General features: G+C 39.5%; 1 long non-coding RNA gene across 2 annotated transcripts; it reads right to left on the bottom strand.

Moving 5' to 3' along the window:
- Positions 1-8,221: 8,221 nt before the first annotated feature.
- On the bottom strand, positions 8,222-22,390 carry LOC148126051 (uncharacterized). Of its 2 annotated transcripts, XR_015742555.1 has the most exons (6): positions 22,189-22,390; positions 13,698-13,779; positions 12,672-12,746; positions 11,560-11,661; positions 10,184-10,262; positions 8,222-8,781 (listed from the first exon to the last, which is right to left on the bottom strand). It is a non-coding gene; the product is annotated as an uncharacterized LOC148126051 (long non-coding RNA). The 2 variants fall into 2 exon arrangements; XR_015742554.1 differs by lacking the exon at positions 12,672-12,746.
- Between the last annotated feature and the right edge of the window lie 5,012 nt (positions 22,391-27,402).

Raw genomic sequence — 27,402 nt, 5'->3', positions numbered from 1 at the left:
ATATATATCTTTTTTTTAAAAAAAAGAATGTGAATCAATCAACTTTATTATGGTGAGAAAAGAAATAGATAGGTTTTGCATGCCATTTCTTCAAATATTCCAGCTAATTCCATTATTATTAATAATTAATTAATGATCCATCTGACAGAATTGTTAATCAAACTGATAGAACTATTATCCAAAGTATCTGTTATTGTGAGATTGTGAAAATGGAATTTTAAATGTTTGATATTCCAGCAGGGATACAATCAAGTTGTTTTTATTATTCTGCAATTAGTTTTACCAGTGCTTGTTGGGCATTGACACTGAAGGGAAATTAAGAAGAAAATACTGCATTAGACTGCTTTGACAATTATTGAATAAACTATGGTTGTTAGCCAGATTTGCAGAACACTTATTAAACTCTAAACTGATTTACTAGCAACAGTGGCTAGGTTTGTGTCACATGCTCAGCCACAAACAAATCACTTTGTAGTTTAGCATTTTCTATGAAGATTTGGTTTGAAATAAAAATACAGCAAAATAACAGTAAAACCCAACCAAGAAAGCAGATAAAGTACTATGCATTTTAGAGATGAAATAGATGAACGGTCCATATTCCCAGCAGAGGGCTGCTATTGCCAAACAGAATGCCTTGTATTGAAATACTGTACCTACAACGAAAGACAATCCTGCTTTCAATCCAACTATGAGATTGGTGGCAGAATTTATTGTACAGTTTTCTTCTGCAGTTTAGTGTAATTGCAAATATGTGAATTCCACAAAGGCACTCAAACTTTAATTTATTTTTCTTGGATGAGAGTCAATAGACAATTTCTAATTGTCTCAGAAATTGAAAATGTACGATGTAGAGAATATAGATAGATTTTATTTAAATAAAGATTTAAATATAGACAATATAGACTTTATTATTTTTTCAAAAAAATATTCCTAAGAGTAACAAAGACATCTTAATGTTGATAAGAGGAAAAGAAGAAAAATAACCTCTGCATTTCTGGAGATCTGTCTGTCTGTCTGTCTGTCTGTCTGTCTATCTATCTATCTATCTATCTATCTATCTATCTATCTATCTATCTATCTATCTATCTATCTATCTATCACCTATCCAATTCATATGGCTGCTCATCTGTATAAATAATCTGAAAATAAATGATATTTAAAGCAAAAAAGAAACTCAACTGACACTACTGTAAAAATCTCAATTCCCACTAATCATATAGACCAGGTCTGTCAAACTCAATTTCATTGAGGGCCACATTAAGGTTGTGTTTTACCTTGTTAACATCAATGAGATCAAGTAGTTCTGATAAAATGATGTTAAGATAACTCTTGTGAGTTATCAAAAGTTAATATTGTTGAATTTCTACAGAAACTGTTCTACACAACTTTCTGGGAACATACTTTTAATTCAGGAGTCCTGGCCTCTTCTTTTCTTGTATCTGTTTATTTTCTCATTCCCTTATCTTCACGGGGCATTGAGAGTGAGGAGATATACATTCTTATAGAAAGGGAACAACAGATGTGGACATCTGTTTATTGAAATACTTATGTTGTGATGCAGCCTTGTGTGCTGTTAGTTCACACCATCTTTTACTCAGAAAATACCTACTAATTCACCCTGAATACAGCTGTGAGTGAAATATTTCCTTTTGTTTCAGTTACCTTAGTAGGAAACATTTAATTCAGGCTTGAATTTTATGTCTGAAAATCTGATTTATTAAAATATATATTATGCCTTTATGAATCTTTAATAAGAGGTTAGTAAAGTCTGCATAGTAGACTTATCAAGCTTGCATTTTAAGCTGTTTGATGAACTCATCCATAGATTTCATGTGGAGTGTGAAATCGATTTGGATAGAAGAATCCTTTTGATATAAAAACAAATGATGGATGGATTATTAATTGCCTTTGGTACAGAAAGCTGAGTCTGATTCAGCACCACTTAAATGTAAAGGAAAAAATACATGTATTTCATTCAATAGCCAGGCATCCTGTGGGAATATAGTAGGCCTCTGGGTCTGTTTGAATCCTAGGACACGTAGTACTTTCATTAATGGCAATGAATACAGGTCCATGGAGGGCAGTTTTACATTTCTTTGGGGAATATTTTTTCTTTACATTTTGGAAGTCTTTCAGTATGGGAATAAAATGAGTTGGAACTCAGCTACATAGTTTTGAAATAATCTGCCTGTGGTTTGGAAAATGTTTACTTGCTTTTTAAAAATGTGGTGCTTTGAAAACAGAGTTGGAATGTTGTTTGACAGACTAATTCACTGAAAGGTTATTCAACATTACTCAGCAAATTGGTTTCTTTCAACAATTTAAAGAAATACGGCAAAGAGTACTTTATCTACAATGTAAGCTATTTTCTATCCAATTCCTGCTGTACAGTTTGGCCCCAGAGCAACAAACACATTGTCCATTTTCGGAAAATGCAGATAATTTGAATATGCACCTCTTCCAAAGGAGGCAAAGCTTTTTCATCCATGCCATATCACTGGGGTTATTAAAAAGCTATTTTGTTTTGCCTTGAATGAATATTGCATAGAGGAAAACTACACATTGTTACTTTTCACAAAGTAGAAGATGATTGTCAACCATGGATGCCTATTCTACTTCTGTAAGTATTATGCAAAGATTAGAAGCATGATTTTTATAAAGTTGTAAATTGAAGCAGAAGGTTGTTCTTTGACTCATGGAAAATTTGGTTGTACCTGTTTGTCTCTATTTCCTTTCTACATTGCTTAAATGGAGAATGCAAAAGCTTGAACAGATACTGAATTAACATGTTCATTATCAGATAATAGTAAGGATGTAACTACTGTATCCCAGGTAGGATTACTAAATTGGACCTGAAGTATTGCTCTTTTCTTTTAGACCCATGGATGAAGCAGGAAATGAATCAGCTTTGGTTTCCTCTAGTTAAATAGCCCTCTGACAATTCTTTTGTTTACCTTTTTCATTAACCTCCTTTTGCACAGATAGATGTTGAAATAGAATGGTAATAGGAAGCAGTTGTGGAAACATGTGAACTAACCCGCTTTTGTTGTAGCATACAATAGACATTTCCCATGATCCAAAGTTGCCTGAATGTAGTGGATCTGATTGGGTAGCCAAGACCACCAAGATTCCAGTTTTATTTCTTTTTTATTTAAAAATAGAGTTTGGACATAAGGTAGACCTTATCACAACAGACATTTTACATTGCAGGTTGCAAGACTTACTAAACTATTTTGCATTCTTTTGTGAGTGATTTATTTGCATTCTATTTTTGTTAGCCAAGTATGGAATAATATACTGTACTTTTATGCACTTCATATGTTTTCATTCTCAAGATGTGTATTTGTTTTGAAAAGCATTTTAACAGAATAACAGATTTGGAAGAGGCTACGAAGACCTTTAGTCCAATCCCCTACTCAAGCAGGAGATCCTATACCATTCCAGACAAGTGGTTGTGCAGACTTAAAAGCCTCCAGTGATCGAGTACCCACAACTTTTAAAGGTAGGCTGTTTCACTGGTTAATTGTTCTCACTCTTAGGACATTTCTCCTTAGCTCTAGATTGGTCCTCTCCTTTAATAATTTCCATCTGCTGTTTCTTGCCTTGCCTTCTAGTCCTTTGGAAAATAGGTTGACCCCTCTCTTCTTTGTGGCAGCCCCTCAAATATTGGAATACTTTTTAAACAAGCAAATCTTAACACTGTATGATATAAGCCTCACAAATGTATGCTCTAACAGTTGTATATCTCCCCAGTTCCTAAATACTAGATATATTCCTATTTACTACTCTAGATCTAAGAAAAAAGTTTAAAATCCATCTGCACTAGAACATCCACTTTCAGACTGAAGAGTTAGTAGGTTGATGCATGTTATTCTTTGGCAGATAAATTTTTCGTCTATCTTAAATGAACCTTAAATGAACAGTAGGGTCATTTTAACGATGTGTCTGACAATACTGCTCTGAAATGCTGGGGTGAGCCTTGACCCAGTCTCAGGCACCATTCCATAAATCTTAATTAGTGTCAAATGCTCAGCCTATTTTTATGTTTACTAGCCCATGTTACTCTGAGTAGAATACACCACACCAACAGTGCATTCTTCAGCAGCAAGCAACTAGAGCTATCTAAACCATTGTAAACCAGTTTTAGATGTCAGCCCAAATTCCCATTACTGAACTTCTTCCCTTGAGAATTCTCTTTGATCTTGCCACCTAATGTTAGGAGTTTATAAGCCTTCTCTACCCAGTCCACATTTGGCTCATCCTTCTTTTTATTTTGCCCATTGTTTTACTTAATCCTTTAAACAAGAAGATGAAAACAAACACAGTTTTTATCTTCCATTTATCAAAAGAATACAAAGTAAGGGAAAAAAAGAAGAAATAAATAAAAGAAAATACAAAAGGAGCAAGAAAAGAAAAAAATTGAAGAAAAATAGAAAAGAAAAAAGAAAGATATAAAGAAATGACTTCCAATATTTTTTACAGCAGTTATAAGTACAAATATATTTTATAGCTTATCCTTCTCCTATGATCTACAAGAAGCTAAGATATCTTCCATTCCCAGCTCCTTATCAGCAAAGTAAAGGACCAACATTTGTTGACATAACTTAATGGATTCAATGTTAGATGAAGAGCCACCAGGCAGAGACCGGATTCACAACAAGGCATACGACTGGCCAATATATAACTGAGCTCTATCATGAGCCATGGTGGCACAGTGGTTAGAATGCAGTTGTCAGGCAGTGCTCCATTCAAAATCCAAGAAAGAAATACTTAGACTCTTTTAATTAGAGAAAAGATATCTTTTACTGAAAATGAAGTGGTAGCAACAACAGAATTCTGAATCTGAGGGAATAGGCGCGTAAATCACATATACAAAGTGATGGAAACGTTCCCACCCCCAATAGTTCAAATGATTCTTCCAATTAAAAGTTGTGAAGAACATCATGTGGACATCTTCAGGTGGTGATGAAGTTTCTGTCCATTGACCTTGGCATACTTTGATAAAGATTTGCAGCTGCACAGAGAAGAGATAGCTAAGCAAGGAATAGAAACCTAAGCAGGAATGCACTCTCCCCCCTCCTCATTTTATACAATGCTAGTTTATACCACTTCCAGCTTGCTTCCCAACTTGTCCCCCCTCCTCCCCCCCGTTACTTATGGCAGCCAAAAGATGCAAAGCAATAGTAGAAGATCTTGAAGGCTGACAGCAGTATTGCAGACTAATTCTGTTGACTGCCAGTAGTTTGATTCCCAGCGGCTCAAAGTTGACTCAGCTTTCCATCCTTCTGAAGTTGGTAAAATGAAGGCCCAGATTGTTGGGGGCAATATGCTCATTCTGTAAATTCCTTAGAGAGGGCTGTGATGCAGTAATATGTCTAAGTGCTATTGCTGCTGCTGTACCTCTCTCTAGAATGCCTATATATTGTAAGTAGGGCACGGACATAGATACCTTTATTGAAAGCATGGATAGCAGATTGGATTGAAATGCTTGGAGATACACTGCAGGAGACGGTCTATCTTTTCTAAGCCACTAACCTGTTCTTAGTCTTTTAAAACATAGAAGTGTGTGTGTGTGTGTGTGTGCGTGCGTGCACATGAAAATTAATAGGAATCCATGCTCTGTATCTGGATCATAAGGCAAGGGGAGGAGTCAGATAAAAAGACCATGGGTGAGAAAAATAGCAGGTATTTTACTTGCCATTTCATCAGAGGAGTGCAAAAAATGATGTACACATTTAAACAGATCTACTTGAGGGTAGTCTGAGATGATAGCGCTGCACCATTTTAGACAGTACACTTTTGAAACAGTCATTTGTTCTTAAATTCTGAACACAAAAAAGAAATTCAAAAATGTGACACTGGGGGAAAATGTTCCTGTACTATGTCAGTTTTGACTGGCTGGTAAGCTTACTTTTAATTTTCTGAACATTCAAGAAAGGGATCCCATCTGCAGTTTGAAAGGTTCCTCCCAAAGCACAAATCTCTTGGTTATATCCTAACAGTTTAGCCACAGTTATAACAGGTCTTATTTTTTTTAATCATTTGAATCATTTAGGTACTTAATTATTTTCTTGGCCAGAATTAAGAGGTAGGTTTCTGCAGTTTTAAAAACTGCAGGCAGGTGGTCTTTTGCAACCAACAACATCCAATCTAAATGCGGGAGATTTTAGGTACTCTTTGACACCTTACTTCCTTGGTGATCATGGGGAAGGGAGAAGAATAAAAAAAAAAGGAAGCAGGGGAAAAATAGCATCCTTACCTTGCCTTTACCAGGAAGAACATGAGCATATGCAATTATAAGATAGCTGGCAGATGACAGAGTTAGTTAATGTAACAAGCCCTGTAAAGCATTTAGCCACATTCCAGTGTTTAATCAGCTGTGTAAAGTGCAATATCTATCTTTCAATTTTATGCCATTAAAGGAGACAAGATTTTGATTAGGTACTTAATCTGGCCAAGAGGAAAACAGGCCCACAGCAAGCCCACAATAGGCTGCAAAAAGGGGGCATTGGACAAAGAATTCGATAAACGGGAGAGACAGAAATTTAACATAAAAGAGAATTAGTGCAGCTCCTTTCAATTTAGTGCACAGGTTTTTTATGGACTAATCAATTAGAGGCTGTAGCTGTGCTGCTGGGAAGTGGTGCCGTGTTAGTGGCTTTGCCATATTAATTCTCTTCATTATGCTGAGGTCAGATGGAGTGCTTTGGGGGAAAGCCACCATCGTTGAACAGGTCACATCCCGGGCGTTTTTTTGGTGCATTTGGGACAAAGAAAGGAAGCTGGACATTGATGTGAAGGATTCAAGAAGCATACACCACATGTTATTGTAATTTCCTAGCCTAAGAGGGGCTGCTTTAGAAATGAATCAATAGTAAAAACAGCAAGCTTATAGAACTGGCTTCGGCGTATGTTGCTCTGTCTGTCCCTTTTTCTAAATTAGGGCTGGCTTAGATAGCTGGACTTCTAAATGCAGAACATTGCATGTGATAAAAAACAGATCAGTGCAAATTGCTTAATTTGTATTAGTCACAAGCAGTGATACATTTCTAAAAAAAGGTGCTAGGGTTAACACTTGCCTTGCAGCAAGACATTCTTCTTTGGAAATACTGATTCCTCTTCACAGATGACAAAGAATGGATGTCTTGATGAAAGGAGGCAGTTTAGTTTAAATGAAGTAAATCTTTCTTTGTGGGACACAGTAAGAGAATGAGGCATAGAATGAGAACATCTGTCCTGTGAACCAAGAGAATCCCATTGCCCGATAGATATGGACAAATTTAGGGCCCGGAGTAGGTCAAAATTGGCCCTTGGAAATTAAAGATAAAATTCTTCTAAGAATGTTCTCTGCAGCTAGTTGTTCCCAAAAGAGAATATGGATAAAAGGGTACTATCATAGATAAAATAGTGGTCTCTTCTAATTTTGGCATTGGTTATCTACTTTCAGCTTTAGTAAAATCAAAATGCCAGCCTTTGGTATAAATTCTCACCACCCTTTTCAACTGTCACTCATTTAAGAAATCAGGCAAATACTGCTCAAGGGGATTATTATTATTTTTCATTCCCAAAAATCTCCTGGCAAATCAAGTAATTATCCCCCTTATTTTATGATTTTCTGAATCTCAGAGGTATAAATTTGGCTATACACCTATGGATTCTCAGTGAGGCGCATTGAGGCAAAAGTACTACATCTCAAATCAAACTCAGATGCTAGAAGTCCATTGGACTTGACAGCTATTTATAACACTAGGATATCAACCTGATATTTTGTTATGGACAGCACATAAATTTGAGCAGCTACCTTGAGCTGTTGATGCACATCAGTCTAACAAGACCTTTTGCTGTCTTGGGTTTCCAGCATTTCCAAACTCTTGTGATCGAAGGATGCTGAAGAGCATTGAGAGGTCTCAGTGGCAATCTCTTTACAGGTCCAGGGAGGTTTGAAATGTGACATCCTGGATTGCCTACTCTATCTTTTCTTGAGAAAAACATAGATCTCACTTTGATTAGTGGTATATACCTTTTACTTAGAAAAAAAAAAGGGAAACTCAGCATTTTGATAAATGTATTTAGTTAGTCAAACAAGAAGAAAAATTAATTTATCTAGTAATGGCTGAAGTTGTAGAAATATGTGGAAGTAAATCCATTAGAGGAACTACAACTTTGCTCTGAGTGAACATGGATATGATTAAATTGCTAATCACAAATTTTAGCATATAGGATTGAAAACAAGCTTGAGATCATCTAAGGTAATTTCCATTGCAGGAATTTACTTATTTATTTGTTCATTTTGGCTAGTTAGCTACTTACCATGTGACTCTGGGCAGCTATTATCTAATTAAGATCACAGCAAAATAATCAAAACCAAAATTAAAATACATTGCACCTGAGCCATCTTATACATCCATATCAAACAGATCACTTAAATGTATACCACGACCCAATGCCTAAGTGAAAAACAACATCTTAACAGAAGACTGGTAGTGTCAAGGTCATGTGTTTCAGGCAGATGGAATGACAGAGGTGGCACATCTCTGAGGTCCCATCAAATGACACTGTTTAATGATGGGAACATGCCTGCCTTGTTGGATTTTGTGAAATGGGCAGAAATAACTTCAGTTAAAGAGCTGGGTGCCATGAAGAGTTTGTAGCTGACAATCAGAATAACTTTATCTATCAAATGCTTCAAATAGTCCTCATAATAGCCTTGAAGATGTTTCTCAGGCCCCTCTCTCCTCAGGGTGGGCTTGATCAGCTGAAATGGGGTTGACAGTTGGCAATCTGTAGATATGAGAAGAATGGGAGAAAAGTTAACATTAGCCATTCTTATACCACAAGATAATCCTTAATAAAGGCTCTTACCTATGTTTCATTCAGTTTCATCTTTCTCCAGAATTAATCCAGGCATCTCTTTCTCTAGTTGCTATCTGACAACTAGGTTCCCAGGAATCCATTATCTAAAACTATTGTCATTCTCTCTTTCCAAACACTGATCAGTACCCCAATATCACCAACCAGATACAACCTCATATTCCCTCTAAAATTGAATAGATCTATCAGGCATCTGGGCCAAAGGAATGAGTCTTACTCCCCATGGAGTAAGCAATTAAAGAGTTATAATAAAAGACCACAGCAGGATTTCACAAGTATGGTATCCTTATTCTTGGTCATTCAGGCTCTATTAAACACCTCTAGTCAAGGAGTCTCTATTACTTCTTGAAGAAGTTTGTTGAGTGTTATTTAGTTAGGATTTATTTTTGGATATTCACCCCAAATCCATCTCTTTGTAATATAAACACTTTGTTTCTTGTCCTGTCCTCTGGAAAAAAACTCTGAACAGTTCTGCCCCATAGCCTTTCAATTACTTTAAGAGAATGAATAGGCCTTTCCACTATTTTCTATTCCCCATGCATACTTAGCATCTCAAACTATTAGTTATAATTTTTCCTTTCAGAGACCTTATTATTTTGGTTGATGCCTCTGGACAGTTTTTAAAATTGTCTTCCTAAAACCTGATTTTCACAACTGACTGTGATAATTTTGTGGTATGTCATATGCAAATCTGAAAATCGTATTTTCTAATACCTCCTTTATAAATATATTGAAAATACAGAACTGAATGGAACACTTGACATTTATTTCCAGCCTATTGTGAAATTGGTCATTGGGTATGATTGTGGAGTCAGCTCTGTATCTACCTAATGGTAGCGAGACATTTTTCTGTCTTCTTCATTTCATGGGGTATTTTACTGAATGCTCCTTAAGGATGTATCAACAATATTTACAAAATTTCTCACATTTTTTCCTCTTTAAAATATTGCACAATTATACTTCAAGTACCTCATCTTATTGTGAAGTTCCCAACTTGCATCACTCTCTTTGACATCAGGATTTCTGTCCAGGGAATCCTGTTTAGTATTTTTCTAAGCTTGTTAAAATAGTTCTCTTGAAAAAAAATGTGAGCTGTATGCTATGCTCCAGTTCCTCTTTCTGTAGTATCTTTAATCCCCCAAAGAGACTGCGATCTCTTTTGATCAGGATCTCCTTAAGTCTGGACCTTGAGACAATTCAGTTTTCTCAAACCTGATGCCTGAAAACTATGGGAATATAATTCTCATTGGAAGTTGGCCTTGATAAAACAAGAATGATTTAATGGAATTTAATAGCTTCTTTTGGACCTTACCTTAATATATGCAATGGTTCTCCATCAGAAGGCATCTTTTCCTTTGCAGTCTTGTGTGTCTCCTAACACATGGAAAGGCCTGTCACCCAGAGATGAAGTGATGAAACATAGTTTATGGTAAGCTGCCGAAAACTTGAACTCCCTGACTGTTCAATTTATGCATAGTTATGACAGGTTATGCCTGCAGGCTACAAGTTAGGGAAATTATTTTCTGTTCAAACATTTCATTTCTGTGCTACTCTATAATTTTCTTTCTCCTCTCTTTCCCCTCCCACCAACTTCTGCAAATTAAACACAGTGATATAAAGCAGTTGGGCTTTTGATTATTTCTTTCTTGCATCTATACTCAAGACTGAGAAACAAGGTTACCTCCCCACTTTGCTAACCAAGTGCATCTTAGGTAAACCAAAGTTGAAAAGGAGGGGGGAAAGACCAAAAAAGTGAGAGTAGGGGCCATCTGTCTTCAGTTATCTTGGGCATCTCAGTATCTTGATAACTGGGAGGGACCCCTAAAACAACCACTGAATGGGAGCCATACAGGGAGATTTCAATTAGTTTGCTAACACAATATTATGAAAACGAAGGAAGAGGAGTTTATAAGCAGCAGACAACATTTCTGGAAGTGGGAATGCTATGAGGGTCATAAGTCACTTTTTCATGCCATTATTAACAGAGTTGAAAGGGACCTTGTAGGTCATCTAGTCCAACGCCCTGCCCAAGCAGAGCCTATACCATTTTTGACTAATGTCAGTCAAGTGTCTTGAAAGTTTCCAGTGAAGAAGCTCCCACAACTTCTGAGGGCAAGCTGTTCCATTGGTGGATTGTTCTTACTGTCAGAAAATTTCTCCTTATTTCCAGGTTGAATCTTTCCTAGTTCAGTTTCCATCCATTATTCTTTGTCTGGTTTTTAGGTGCTGCGGGAAATAGCTTAACCCTCTCCACTCTGTGGCAGTGCCTCAAATATTGGAAGACTGCTATCATGTGTCCCCTGGTCCTTCTCTTCACTAGACTAACCAGGCCCGGTTCTTGTTACCATTCATCGTAATTTTAAAAGGGTCACTGAATGAATGGTTGTAAGTTGAGGACCACATGTATTTTCAACCAGATCTCTGCCAAAGATCTTTTTAGGCCAGGGGTGTTAAACTGGCAGCCCATGGGCCAGATGCATCATGCACACCTACCCCAGTTCCATAAAGGGGGAAAAAACATTGTGAAACATCACATAACAGCAACATGATGCCGCGAGTTTGTCACCCATGTTCTAGGCACATTTAGCAAACAAATGCTCCTGTAGTTTTACTATTAAACTTTCTTAAAAGTGGCTTTTTTCACCTTAGCTTCTCCTGACATTTTGTTAATGAGGGAAAGCTACTTACTGTAAGTTGCCATGGGCTTGTGAAGGATAATTCCTTCTTGTCTTTCCATCCTTCCAATGTTCTTTTCTAGTTTTCTGTTCTCCCTGTTCCTTCAATGCTCTCCTAGAAAATTCATGCATGTGTTGACCAACTAAATATCTAAGGAGCTTGAGCAGCTCTTATGCCTCTTTGCAGATCAGTATTTTTATTTCCAGGTAGCCCAATTTTTCTTGGGAAGTAAACTCATGATCTACTTGAGCTTATCAAAAGAATTATTAGACAAATTTACTGAAAATAAAAATTTTCTTTGGGGATTACTTAAATAGACCCTCCATATTTTAGAACCATGTATCATGAGCCCAGAAGAATGGGTTGAGCAAACAGGAAAGGCACTTTGTTTTCCCCTTCTAATTGGAGTCTTTCTGCTGATTATTGCTGGCCTAAAAAGCTTCTTGCTTTCTTTTTCAGGGTTACTCTTATGCTTATGAACTGCCTGGAGCCATAGTTCAACAAAAAGCACAAAGTCTCCAGGGTCAGCTAAGTATTTACTACCCTCAACCCTAAAGAGAAATATTGGCATAAAGTATTCCTGCAGGGCATTAGATGTGAGTGGAGCTGAAGGAACACAGGAGAATACTTATTAAAAATAATAAAACTGCATGATAAGCTGTATAATCCTCTCAACTGTATGATACTCCATTAACATTATTAACAACCCTATCTATTTTTATTGAAAAGATGTTTCATGGATCAGAATTTGCCGCTATTCCAGCCCATTTGTTAAGCCTGGAATAGCCAGAATCACTTCAGACTGTATTTATTATTATTATTATTTGCAGGGTGAGTGCTGCGACTATTGGACTCATGGGGATTCAGAGAAATAAAGTGTCATCCTTCAGTCTACACATTTCCCCAGGGACCAATGGCAAGAATGTTCTCTTTCTGTCTTTTCCTATTAGATTTCTCTCTAATTTCTATTAATGGGGTTCTGAGACCTGTTCTAGCACTTTGAAATTTATTTTTTCCATCCCAAATAGCAATATTTAACAACCTTTTACAGAGAGGGATTTTCATCCCTTCGCGCTTCAAAGCTCTCTCTGTGTTTGCAGAGTAGAATGCCAATAGATACTCACTAGCTACAGTTGTACCGGTACTTTAAAATAATATTTTTTATGAACGACCAGATGTTTGTGATCCAATTATTTATTCTGCAATGGAATAGAAATATGTTTTTATTTTACTCAAGCTAGCAAACATGCAGCATTCCAGAACACCAGGTTAATAGGCCCATTCAAGCATTATGAAATGTGGACTATTTATAACATAAGTGCACCCGTGATGCCTCTGCCCCCAACTGATGTCACTTACATGATATCACTTCCTGTGCACATTTGTGTGTTGAGTGTAAGTGTCTGGAAGAGAGAAGACTTTTCATTTCTTATGGTATGCATGTTGGCTTCTGTGTGAACAATTTTGCTGGCAACATTAGCAATTCAAGTGTTTATAGAAATCATCATCATCTCAGCCATGTTGGCAGGGATAGAGTGTACTGTTGAGATTTCTGAAAGCCTGAACAGGTTTATTCTTTCAAGCCAACAAAATGTGGAGGGTCTAATGGACTTGTGTGATTATTTCTTCCCTCTGCAGATATTCTCACATTTTCCTTAGAAATAAAGAAAGAGGAGGAATGGAAGCATCTAAATATAATGCTAATCCAGGATTTTCTATTAATCATGAATCAGGCCACTGGGTGGATGATATGTCGTCCCATGCCTCTGGATGACACATTATCAGAGGTGGTATTCAGCAGGATCTGACCAGTTCTGGAGAAACGGTAGTGAAAATTTTGAGTAATTTGGAGAACTGGCAAATACCACCTCTGACTGGCCCCACCCCGATGTATTGTCTGCCTCCCAAGTCTCATCTGATCAGCTGGGCCTTCTTTTGTTGCCCTGCACAGGAGAACAGAGCTGGAAAGCCGGTTAGTGGGGTGGGGAGGGAATGGGATTTTGCAGTAACCTTCCCCCAAGAGTGGGGAGGTTATGGAGATTTTACATTATTCTTCCTCTGCCATGCCTCCCCAAACTACAGCCACAGAACCGGTAGTAAAAAAATTTGAACCCCACCACTGAACATTATGTAGGGGAGACCAGAAATACCTGGAAAGAGAGTCATTTTCTATTCCACCTCAGGAAGAAAATCAGTCATGTGTGCCATTTCCCCTCCAAGAAACTTCCATATCTGAGGGAGAGAAAGGAAACCAAGTTACTTAACTTCTTTGTGGCATATCAAGGCCAGGGAGGTGGGAATAATCTGCCTTGGGTAGAGGCAATGTGGGGTGTACATTGGACTGAACTGTGAGAGGGTTGGCAATGGGTGCAGAGTTCAGTCTCTGCTGCTGATGTGTTAAACAACTGTTTGGCAGCACTTCAATAATGACAAAGTGGATCTTAAATAATGATCTAGGCACTAGGTATACCACTGATAATTACCTTTTTGTAGCTTTTATCTATATAGTGTGTGATTTGACCTTTTGTGACATTGTCTTACGGTAGAAGTCTTCAGGAAAGAAACCTATTATATATAGCTGTGCTATTGTGAAATGTGCTTGGTTCATTCATGGGATTTCCAGAATTGTAAGGCTAGTCCATTTAGGCAAAAAGAAACTGTACTGATCTTCACATTCTTAATAATTAACAATTTGTTATTTCTGATGTTAATGTTTATTGCTATACAATTTTCTGATGTTAAAATTACCGATTCAGCTGCAGGCAACTAAGTTGCAGTTTCATTGAGTCTGTTTGAAGTACGATTATATTTGGAACTAATCTATTATAAGGTATTTTGAATACTGTTTAACAGTATAATCTCAAATACAGCACTGCCTTTGTTTAGGTTTGTTATTTTTTCTATTTATTTATTGGATTTTGAGGTCATCTGAGTCTAGGCAGCTTAAAATATCGAAAAGAATACATAATTTAAAAGGAACATAACAACCTGGATAAAATCACATAAATCACTTCCGAGATAAAAAAAATGCCAGGGGCTCCACAAGCACTCTAGTCTCAGACCTGGGAAGAAAGCCAGGTCTTAAGAGACTTCCAGAGCATTTGAAGGCTGGGAGCAAATGCTGCTCGAGAAGGCAGGAATCATGACAGAGAAGGGATGACTTCAATCTACTTCACATTAACTGGACCCTAAACGAATGTAAAACTGAACCCATACATGCAACCTTCTACAATGCTGTAACAAACCTGGGACTGGAACAACTAGTTACCAACAATACTAGACTTAACAACTGCCTCAATCTCATCTTCTGCAATAGTTTGAATTCAATTTACAGAATACAAATTAAAGAACCCTTGACCAATTGACTTTTGTCTCAACATACGTCCACACAAAAATCGATGTGTGGATGATGTGATTCCCAATTATAACTTCAAAAAAGGCAACTATGATCTTTTAGACAATGATCTCTCATCCCTTGATTGGCAACTTCTATTCACAGGATGCCATACTGTTGAAGACCATTACAACATATTTTTACTTGAAGTCAAAAGAGTCATCAAACTATATGTACCAACAACAACTCCCCCAAAAAAAAACAGATTACCCATACCAATAAGGAAGCTTCAATTCAAAAAGAGATCACTTTGGCGGAAAAACAAATCTGGTCACGTTGCCAACTTCAAAAGCTGATACAAAAATTTATGCCACCAGAAAAAAGCCTGAATGCACCAATTATCACATTAAACAAGAGGAAAACCTTCTATGCACCAATTCCATCCGTGCTTTCTACAATTTTTTAAATAACAAACTAAAAGAGTCAAGGTCCATCCCACCCCTGAAAGGACTTAATGGTAAAGACTGCAATGATGACACTATTAAACCCAACCTCTCTAACACGTTCTTTGGCTCAATATTTGTAAACAGCAATGAATCATGCCCAGTATTTCCTAGTCGAAGCACAGACAACTAAAATGGTCTAATACATATCCATTTTTACAGAAGACAATGTTGAAAAAGCACTACGCAATCTAAAACCATATCTATCTATTGGACCGGACAGAATATGTGCCTACTTCTTAAAAAGCTATCCACTGCCATAGCCGATCCTCTAAGCATAATCTTCGAAAAATCTTTCAGGATCAGCTTCTTGCCAAACTCTGGTCACAAGCCATGGTCATTCCCATCTTCAAAAAGGGAGACCCCAGCCTAGTTGAAAATGACAGACCAATCTCTTTATGCTGCATCACCTGTAAAGTCATGGAATCAATTATTAACCAATCCATTATCCTCCACTTAGAGACAAACAATCTACTCTCTAATAAACAATTTGGTTTCAGAAAAAAACTATCCTGCAATTTGCAACTCTTACATTGCAAAAACATATGGACTACACAACTCGATCAGGGCAAAGCAACAGACACAATCTACATAGACTTCTGTAAAGCCTTTGATTCAGTGGTACATGACAAACTACTCCCAAAACTAAAATCTTATGGTATCTCTGGACACCTGCATAACTGGATAGAAGCATTCCTGTCAATTAGACAACAAATGGTCAAAAATGGGAGCATCCTATCAAATTCTGTACCTGTCAACAGTGGTGTCTCCCAAGGCAGTGTTCTAGGACCAACTCTCTTCATACTTTACATAAATGACCTCTGTGATCATATTAAGAGCAACTGTGTTTTCTTCGCTGATGATGTAAATCTATTCAACACCACAGAAAATAGTGCTACCCTTCAAAAAGACCTCGACTATGTATCAGAATGGTCAAACAAATGGCAACTTCAAATCTCAACAAATAAATGTTCTGTCTTACATATTGGCAAAAAAACAACAACAGAAAATAAAATACAGGCTGAATAGTCAAGACCTTGTTGATGATCCAAGCTCTGTAAAGGACCTTGGAGTACTCATCTCAAATGATCTAAGTGCTAGAGCCCACTGTACCTACATAGCCAAAAAGGCATTAAGAGTTGTTAACCTAATCTTACATAGCTTTTTCTCTGGTAATATTACACTACTAACTAGAGCATACAAAACATTTGCTAGACCAATACTTGAATACAGCTCATTAGTCTGGAACCCACATTACATATCTGATATTAACACAGTTGAGAAAGTCCAGAAATATTTCATAAGAAGAGTTCTCCACTCCTCTACTTATTGCAGAATACCTTATGCCACCAGACTTGAAATTATAGACCTAGAAAACCGAGAACTACACCACCTTTGGTCCAATCTAAGTATGGTATATAAAATCATACATTGCAATGTCCTACCTGTCAATGAGTACTTCAGCTTCAACCATAACAATACAAGAGCAAACAATAGATACAAACTCAAAGTTAATCGCACCAAACTTGATTGCAGGAAATACGACTTCAGCAACAGAGTGGTCAATGTCTGGAATACTGACTCTGTGGTTTCTTCCCCAAACCCCCAAAACTTTAACTTTAGACTTTCTGCTATTGACCTCATACCTTTCCTAAGAGGTTTGTAGGGGGCGTACATAAGTGCACCAACCTGCCTACCATCCCTGTCCTATTGTTTCTTTTATTTTTCTTATATTTATCCATGTATTCATAACTATGTTTTTACTTATACCTATTATCTTGTAAGCAATTGACAAACCAAATAAAGTAAAAAAAAATGCTTCCTCAATCCTGCAAGATGAGTTTTAATTGAAGAGACTTGTAAAATATCTACTCAGCCCAATTTTCTCCTGTTTCTCCCATCCCAAGCAGGTCTTGTTACTGAGTACAGACATGGGACTGGTCACTGGTGCATTTTCTTCTGTAAGGCAGTAATTGTAATATAATATCCTTTGCTTTTCTGTCCCCTCACTTGGCATGTGCCATGGTCCTGTTACAAGTTTTTCACTTGTGGACCCCTTGAACTATATTAGGAACCCAATGAATCCATATGGCCACTGACTGAGAACTCTTCCTCTAGACATCTCTTTTTCTATTTCATTTCACAGAGCTCCTCAGAGAATGAAGATGAATCCTGGGTTGTCTCACAGGGAGAATGGCTGTCTCATCAGGGGAAATTGCAGGTTCCCTTTGGAACTCAATTGGGTCCAGATCAAAGGCTTAGGGCAGAGCAAGGATCTATTTTCCCATGGGTATGGGTGATACCAGCAAATTGGAGGACACCCAGAAAATTATATGACTATGGCAATATATAATGCTAATATCCTCCAATGCCAGATTCCACCACAAGTGCCTGAGATAAAAATCAGATATAGAATGTAACTTCTGACATTGTTAGACTTTCGACTAAAAAATCAAGGTTATGAATGCTAATTATGCTATAATTCAATATATATCAAGGTTATAAAAATCAAGGTTATGAATGCTACATTATTTATTTATTTATTATTCAACTTATATGTCACCCATCTCATCTGAAGGTAACTCTATAAAATTACAATAACAGAATCTTGAAATCTGAATTCTGGTGAATATGCTACACTCCTTTGATTTAGTTTTCTGAGAACTAGGGAGGATTAAGGCTGAGATTTTTTTTTTTAAAAAAAATTGAATCAACTTTCTTTTACCTGATTGTGGCTTTTCCTACTGTTTCTCAAGGTTATTCCTATTGTCCATTACTGGTACTTGGGACTCAGAAATACTTATGTCAGAGTTTTGTTGGTGATTATGAAAGTGTTTGTTAGATTACTGCTCCTATAAAAGAAATGTTTATATTTGTTATTAACTAACTGTTGTTTATTCCTATTTGCAGACAACTGCATATTTGTAGGATTTGATCTTCTTCAAGTACACATTATAATCCTGTAATTTTAAAGGAGTTTAAAAAAAGAAATGGCATTTGATTCTTTTATGGGTATATATGTTCCCCTTTATCATGATTGTGAGATAAATCAAAGTCAAGGTTTACTGGGAAGCAAGCAATATTTGCAAGAAAAATGTAGAATATACTTCCAGTTTCTTTGGTTGTTTCTTCTATCTATCTATCTATCTATCTATCTATCTATCTATCTATCTATCTATCTATCTATCTATCTATCTATCTATCTATCTATATATATATATATATATATCTATATATATATATATATATATATATATATATATATATATATATATATATATATATATATATATATATATGTTGTGGCTCTGAGGCTTGAGCCTGCATTGTTGGAGGAAGAGGACACAGATGATGGGGAAGAGGAGGAATTGGGAATGCCTTCCTCTCCAGGACCTTCCTCTTCGGCAATGCCTTCCTCCCTGATTGTGCCTCAGGTGTCAGCAGATAACCGAGGGGGAAAGCCTGAGGCTAATCAGGAGAAGGAGGAGGGCATGTTGGAGCAGCCTCTGACAGAGAATCAAGTAGACGAATGCTGGCTTGATGCTAGACAATGTTGCAGGAAAAAGTGTGAGCTGCAATGCAGGAAGCGGGGATGAATCAGAGACTGAGCTGAGTGACTGACACACCCCACAGGGGATAAAAGTGCGTGTGTTTTTCTCTGAGAGCTCTGTACGGGACAAAGTGTGAGTTTTTTCTGTGGAGCTTCGGTATATTCTGTTTATTGGGGGCCTTCGTGATTTATGATTCTGTTATCTTGTCGGACTTGGCAAGCAGTGTGTGTGGTACTTTTCATCCTCACTGGAAAGGTGAGACATAACATATATATATGGTATTCAGCTTTGTTCGGGTCTTTTCCCACGTCATTATAGTTGTGCTTTTAAAGTTGTAGCAATGTTTCAGCAGAATCTCATCTGCCATCATCAGGCTTCTGTATTGTGCTCCTCTGTGAGTCAGACTTTTACAGTTGTTTCAGTTTTAAATTTGGGGCTAGCCTACTGCTGTGCCAGAATGGTTTTTTCTTCATCCTGATTGGTTGGGAGTCTTGGTCTGTGTTTATTGGTCTTGGAGTTTGCTGTGTTCTGCTTGATTGGTGTTTCTAATATCTTCTATCTGTTTTGTGGCTTTTTTTTTGTCTTGATTAGCTGGCAACATTGTGTTCTTGTATTGGAGGCTTTTAGTGCAGCTTGGCTCTGAGTAAATGGATGTCTATCATTTGTTAGGAAGCTAGGTTTCATCTGGGTGCCTGTTTGGGGTGTGTTTGAGCTGGAGGTATCAGGGGGGATCTGTTTGTGCCCGGGAGTTTTCCTGGCTTGTGGTGTGGAGATTTGTTTGTTTGTGAGTGCAGGCTACCAAATAATTGACAGTCTGGTGGAATCATCTCTTCTATTCATGCTTTCAGGTATTTTTTCAATCTCTATGGCTTCTCTGATAATTCTGTGGCTGGGGTTTTCTATAGTGGCTAGGGTTTTGGTGCCATTGAAGTCGATGCTATGACCTGTGGCTTTCATGTGTTGGACTAGTGAGGAAGTGTGTTCCAGCTTTTTTACTGCATTTTTGTGTTCATCCAGGTGGGTACTTATTCTTCTATTGGTCTGTCCAATGTATGTGGCCGGGCATGATGCACAGGGGACTTCATATATGCCTTGGTTTTCCAGGTCAATTTTATCTTTCAAACTTGGCAACTTTAAGATGTGTGACCACCAACTCCCAGAATTCTCCAGCCAGCACACTATATTCATACACTATATGGACATAAAAACAAAATATCCCCATTTGTCTAATAACGAATCATGAAAATTATTTACTGATTTATTGGGAGAATTATTTCACTATATACCGACTCCATACAAAGTAGGGAAAATGAATCTAATAACTATTTGGGAGTGGTGGATTGCTTTTGGTTATTATTATTATTGTTTTGAAACTGATTAAATCAAATGGGTCTTATTCTGATTTGAAGACTGCACAAACCTAGGTGATTGTGTATCCTATTTTTAAAAAGCATTTGGATGAACTTGAACATGCATTAATTATTAAAATAAAATTTATGCGATCTAAGTTATTAAGACATGCTTAAGAGTCAAAAGACCTTCCAGATTGTGATATTCAAAAAAATATTTTCCCTTTGTCAAAGAGTCACACAGTTTGGAAGATGGATGCACTATAACCAACCAAAATTTATGAATCCTAGTAAAAATGGATTATTGCTAAGGATCAAAATCTTTGGTTACAAATTCCAAAACAGTGCATCATTTAATGTTGTTCTAATTTCCCTTTCCAAAAGATACTTTCCAAGTTTCCAATCATTTGTATATAACTTTAATCAGTTGTTTGGTCTTTTTTCCCATTACTACTGAAAAGAGAGAAAGAAAACATAACTTATGAAGAAGCCCAATATATTAAACATATAAATAATGCATCTTGTCACCTTATTCATAATGCAGCAACACTGCTTATAATATGAAGGTTAGCTTTTCCATTGCTCTAATTTGACCCTTTATCACCAGACATGTTGCCTTCATCTACTTCCAGATATTTTCATTTACTTGAAAGGAGGTTGAAGTATCACCTTTCACAAAGCATTCCTCTGAATTTTTGGAAAGGATGTTGTGCGCAAATGGGCTAGTTCTACTCACTAAATGCACCAATTTGCATCAATTATGTCTCCTTGCAGCAATCTGAAAGTAATACAAATTTCTGGTGGGAATATGAAATGTTGCTTAGCAAACTCTTTACACTGTGTAGTTTAATGTTTTGACCAGTCTTAGGTCCTGGTTTATTTCTTCCAACTAAATCAACATTGCTAGATTTCAAATTCTGACTAGAACCAACAACCAGAATTCTAGATTCATAAGCAATGCCAAAATACCCATTTCTCATTTTGATGAAGAGTACAATGGAAATACATGGTCTGCATGTACCCGTAAGTCATTATGGTAGTCCATAAAACAAGATAACCTACCCCAAACATTCTAATCAAACCAAAAAAACCTAATGGCCAAAGAAGACAGAATAGAAATTATCTACAGCATATACCACAAGGATAGTGAAAACCAGTATATATAGCAAAAGGCAGAAAACTGAGAGAATGCATCTATAAATGTAAACATCAGAAGACACAATGAGAATGATTTAATCTCAAATCAGATTGGCAAGCTGAGTCACAGTTTCAACTGGGAAACTACAGACATCGTAGACCATGCCAATCAAAACTGCAAGTTATTGATTTATCACTTGTATCTTTTATGTACACTGAGAGCTTATGTACCAATGATAAATTTCTTGTGTGTCCATTCACACTTGGCCAATAAAGTATTCTATTCTATTCTATTCTATTCTATTCTATTCTATTCTATTCTATTCTATTCTATTCTATTCTATTCTATTCTATTCTATTCTATTCTATTCTTCCTAGAGGCATGATACTCCATCACACATTGAATTGAGCTCCACATACAAACTATTCAGGACAAGAAGCAACCACTGATCAAGGAAAGAGGCAAACATACCTAATGACCTTTCCTCACTAAACATACCAGGTAAACAAAAATGATAAAAAGGAGACAATATCTCAATCCCAGAAGCATGTACATTCATGTTCATTTGTGAATAAATTATACCCCAACTGAAACTAATGCGACAAACTAGCACAAATAAACAGCTAGCAAGCTCCACTTCCATAGGAAGCTATGATGTTACGCTTAATAAAAATATATTTGTAGGTACAGAAGCTATGTTTGACAGATTTCAAAAACCCCACAAGGCAGTATATGCAGGAATTACTGGTTTACTGTTCTTTCTCACCTGTGGCCACGAGGTGAGAGTCCAAATTTCCAAAGGAAAATACACAAACAGACAGGGTCAGGAACGACAGAGTTAACTTTCTTTGGCTAAAGCAGTCCTTGGCAGTCTTCCAGGAGCTGCCTGCCAAGTCCGATAACGAGCAGAACCATAAATCAGAGGCAAACGTCGCACAGATAATTTGTCCAAACTGCTAACTCAAATAAACAAGTTGACCTGAACAGGGATTCAGAGCTAACACGCCCCCTTATATTCCCTGAGGGTGTGTCAGTCTCTTTTCTCAGTCCCTGATTTGACATTTCCTTTTACGTTATATTTCACGTTTCTACCTGCGTCTTTGCCTTGCATCAGACCAGCATTTCTCAGTTTGATCCTCCGCCAAGGACTCCGGCACGCTCTCCTGATTATCTGCCAACACCTGAGGCACAACCAGGGAGGGAGATTCTGGGGAGGAAGATGATTCTGAAACTTCCAGCAAAGCAGGCTCAAACCTCAGAGCCAAATCTTCCTCTTCCTCCTGGCTCACGTCTGTGTCTCCCAACAAAGCAGGCTCAAACCTCAGTGCCAAATCTTCCTCATCACTCGAGCCTGTGTCTTCTGACAGAGCAGGCTCAAACCTCCAAGTCACAATACTATCCCTCAACGCAGGGCCCTTCCCCTGAGTCTGACGATCCAGATGCGGTTTTAATGGAAACCGTTCATGGAATCTCCGGATAAGGTCTGGGGCATGAACCGTGGAAGCATCCACCCAGGAAAGAGCCTCTGATCCATCCTCTAGCCTCTTGACGAAGTACTGAAATTGTCCTTTCAGCCAGCGAGAATCCCGAATGCTGACCACCATGTCGTCAGCATCGGCATCATTGCTGGGTACAGAAGGAGAAATCGTACCAGCGGGAGAATGGAGAATACATGATGGGGCGTCAGGAGCCAGAAGGTGGAAGACAGGATAAATGCTCATGGAGTGCAGTAGGGTGAGCCGATAAGCAACGGGATTGATGACCTCCTCGATAGGGAAGGGATCGATGAAGCAATGGTCCAATTTCTTAATTGGACGATTGACCCGGAGATGCTTCGTGGACAACCACACCCTTTCTCCCACAGCCAGCGGAGGTGTCACCCGATGTGAATGATCCGCGAATCTTTTGTAGTCCGCCTTAGCCTGTTCCAATTGTTGTGAAATCAATTGGTGCACCGAATGTAGTTCAGATAAAAAGTCTCGTGTTTCTGGAACAGGGGAATCCAAGATCGACAAGGGAAAAAACCTTGGATGGTAGCCCACATTTGCATAAAAAGGCATCATGTGAGTGGAGGTGTGCTGGGAATTGTTAAAGGCAAACTCTGCCAAAGGGAGGTAGGTCACCCAATTGTTCCGTTGATGGTTGACAAAACATCTTAGATATTGGGCGAGGATGCCAATTACTTTCTCAGTCCTGCCATCGGTCTCTGGATGGTGCGCCAACACCAAGCACACCTGCACGCGTAATGCAGTCATTAGGCTCTTCCAGAATTGAGCAGTAAACTGGACACCGCGATCCGAAACTACTCTGTCTGGCAGGCCATGTAAATGGAATACATGTTGCAGAAATAACTGGGCAGTAGTACTAGCTGATGGTAACTTCCGACAGGGGATAAAGTGGGCCATCTTGGTTAGCATATCAACCACCACAAGTACCGTCGTATAACCCAATGAAGAGGGCAAGTGTGTTAAAAAGTCCATGGAGATTGCCCCCCATGGTCAGTCTGGAGTCAGCAGTGGTTGGAGGAGACCAGGAGGTGCACCCGACACAGCTTTTGCTTGACGGCACGGTACGCAGGAGGCAACATAGGTGAAGATGTCATGCTGGACTCGAGGCCACCAAAAAGTCAGTGTGACCAGATGAAGGGTTTTAAAGGACCCCAAATGGCCAACGGCTGGGTTTTCATGACATTGAGTCATGATGAGGGCTCTAAGTGTCCTGGTGGGCACATACAACCGGCCCCGATGTCGTAGTAAACCCTCCTCCAGAGTCCATGGGGAGTCAGGTCCAATTTCCCCCATTCTCTGCTGCGACCAAGCGTCTAAGCGCTGTGCCTCTCATACCCGAGCCCTCAAATACACCGGTTCCTGGATAACGGCCAAAGATTCCGGTGGCAGCACTGTACGTGGAGGAAGAGGGTCCTCGGGACAAAGGTACTCAGGTTTACAGGACAGGGCATCCGCTCTCTGATTTTGATCACTGGGAATGTAAGTGACTGAAAAGTTGAACCTGGCAAAGAACAACGACCAATGGATCTGTCGTTGGTTCAACTTCCTAGCAGTGGTCAAGTGCTCCAGATTACGATGATCCGTCCGAACCTCCACCTTGTGCCGAGCCCCCTCAAGGTGATGTCGCCAGGTCTCAAACGCAGCCTTGATGGCCAGCAACTCTTTTTCCCAGATTGTATAGTTGCGCTCGGAAGTAGTAAGTTTCCGTGAATGGTATGTGCATGGAAAAAGAGGTGTGCCATCCACTGGGGCTTGTAACAACACCGCCCCAATAGCCACGTTGGATGCATCAGTCTCTACCACAAATGGACGATGGGGATCAGGATGCCTCAAGATCAGTTCTGCAATGAAGGCCTTCTTGATGGCCTCAAAGGCCTGTTGCTGCGGGGGCCCCCACTGGAACGGGACCTTCTTGCGAAGGAGCTGGGTGATGGGATCCATTAGCTTGGCAAAGTCTGGGATGAAGGACCTGTAATAATTAGCGAACCCCAAGAGACGTTGCATGTCTTTCACTCTGTGAGGGGGTTCCCAACTACACAAAGCCTCTACTTTCCGCGGGTCCATGGCAATGCCTTCGGGAGAGATGATATGCCCCAAGAATTCTATTGAAGTCTGGAAGAAGAGGCATTTCTCCAGCTTCGCATAGAGTTTATGCTCCCGAAGACATTGTAATACCTGGCGAACTTGGTGAAGGTGGCTGTCCCTGGACCTAGAATAAATCAAAATGTCACCCAGGTACACCACCACGAACCAATCAAGTATGTCCCGTAATATATCGTTCATCAAATGCTGGAAGACTGAGGGGGTGTTGGTTAACCCAAATGGCATCATGGCGTATTCAAAGTGGCCGTATCCGGTACAAAACGCCGTCTTCCATTCGTCCCCCTTGAGCATCCGCACCAGGTTGTAGGCCCCTCGAAGATCGAGCTTGGTGAAAATAGTGGCCTCCCACAACCGCTCCATCAACTCTGGAATGAGTGGCAAGGGATAACTATTCTTCACCGTAATGGCATTCAACCGGCGGTAGCCACAACACAAATGCAAATCTCCTGTCTTCTTTTTAACAAAAAGGATGGGAATGGAAAGAGGAGACAACGACGGCCGGATAAACCCCCGGGCCAAGTTCTTTTCCAAAAAATCATGAAGAGCGGCCAATTCGGGCTCAGACATAGAATACAGGTGACCCTTGGGTAGTGGGGCATTGGGCAGAAGGTCCACAGGACAGTCATAGGGTCGATGCAGGGGTAACCGATCCACCTCCTTCTCACTAAAAACATCGGAGAAGTCATATAGTTCAGGAGGTATGGAGACGGTGGAGGCGGCGATGTCCTGGCCAGCACAGGTGTGTCTTAGATGGTCCACACACTGGAGACTCGGGAATGAAATGGCGTTCTGCACCCACACCACCCAAGGATCGTGTAACTGTAGCCAGGCCATTCTGAGAACCAAGGGGAGATGGAGGTCCGATGTGATGTAAAAACTAATCGCCTCCTCATGGTCCCCAATGACCAGGCATAATGGCTGAGTAGCAAAACGAATAGGCCCAGCCCCCAGTTCCCGCCCATCAATCGTTTCCACCTTAATGGGAGGCTCCACCGCAACCAAGGGAATGTCAAAATGTGTTGCAAAAGCCCGGTCCATAAAATTGGTTGTAGCCCCCAAATCCACCAATGCAATTGCAGGAATCCCCTCCAACCAGGACTGCAAGAAGACCCGCGTGTCTAAAAGTAATTGTCAAGGGGGACCAGAGTTCACCTCCGCTACTTCGGGCAGTTGGTTAAGACGTGCCCGACCTAGGGTTTCCCCAAGGCCAGGCCTGCCCCGTTTCCCGACTGTACAAGGTTAGATTTGGGCACTGGCTTGCACACCCTCCGCTGTTTACTGGGACAGGAATTCGCAAAATGCCCAGGCCCCCCACAATACAGGCATAAGCCTCCTTGAAGTCTCCGAGTATGTTCTTGGGCTGTCAAATGAGGTTGGACTGCACCCAACTCTATCGGCTCCTCGGCCCTGGCCACAGCACTGTGGGAGACCTGTGGTGCTGGTTGTACAGCACCTATGGTGCTGCGGTCTTGGAGTGAATTGCTGCTCCAGAACTGGACATCTAGTCTTGCGCCATTGAAGCCGGGTGTCAATGCACAAACATTGCACCACCAGAGCATCAAGGGTCATGGCCAGCTCCACGTGCACCAACTCGTCTTGTATATCCTCTGCCAGACCATCTTGGAAAGCGTCCATTTGAGCTGCCTCATTCCACACAGAGTCCACGCAGAGCAGACAAAACTCTGAAATGAACTCCTGCAAGGGGCGTTTCCCCTGGCGAAGTTCCTTTAAGCATCTGGCAGTGGTCTGAGCTTTTATGGGGTCCTCATACATCGAGCGTAGATGGTGCCAAAAGCCCTGATAGTCAGTTAGTAAGGGACTATTTTGCACCAATAAAGGAGTGGCCCACCTAGCAGCCGAACCCAACAAAAGACTGATAACAAACCCCACCCGAGCCCGGTCATCAGGGAAATCTTCTGGCCGCAGAGACATAAATAATTGACACTGCCCCATGAAAGCTGGGAACATTTCAGGCTGTCCAGAGAATTTATCTGGCACAGCTACTGGGCATTTCCTATGGGGAGCGGTAGGAGGAGCAGCAGGAGCTTGCAGCAATGTAAGCTTGTTAACCAGCTGGGTGACTTGCTGCTGCAAAACCTGGTTATCATGCAGAAGTTGATTAATCTGCTGCTGCTGCTGTTGGTTATCCATCTTGATCAGAAGATGGTGTTTAGGTTCGGGTCAAAAATGTTCTGTCTCACCTGTGGCCACGAGGTGAGAGTCCAAGTTTCCAAAGGAAAATACATAAACAGACAGGGCCAGGAACGACAGAGTTAACTTCCTTTGGCTAAAGCAGTCCTTGGCAGTCTTCCAGGAGGTGCCTGCCAAGTCCGATAACAAGCAGAACCATAAATCAGAGGCAAACGTCG

Source organism: Pseudonaja textilis, chromosome 3, assembly GCF_049901715.1.
Source record: "Pseudonaja textilis isolate UNSWEBS1 chromosome 3, rPseTex1.2, whole genome shotgun sequence".
Classification (NCBI taxonomy): Eukaryota; Metazoa; Chordata; class Lepidosauria; order Squamata; family Elapidae; genus Pseudonaja; species Pseudonaja textilis.
This window is presented reverse-complemented; position numbering and strand designations above follow the sequence as displayed.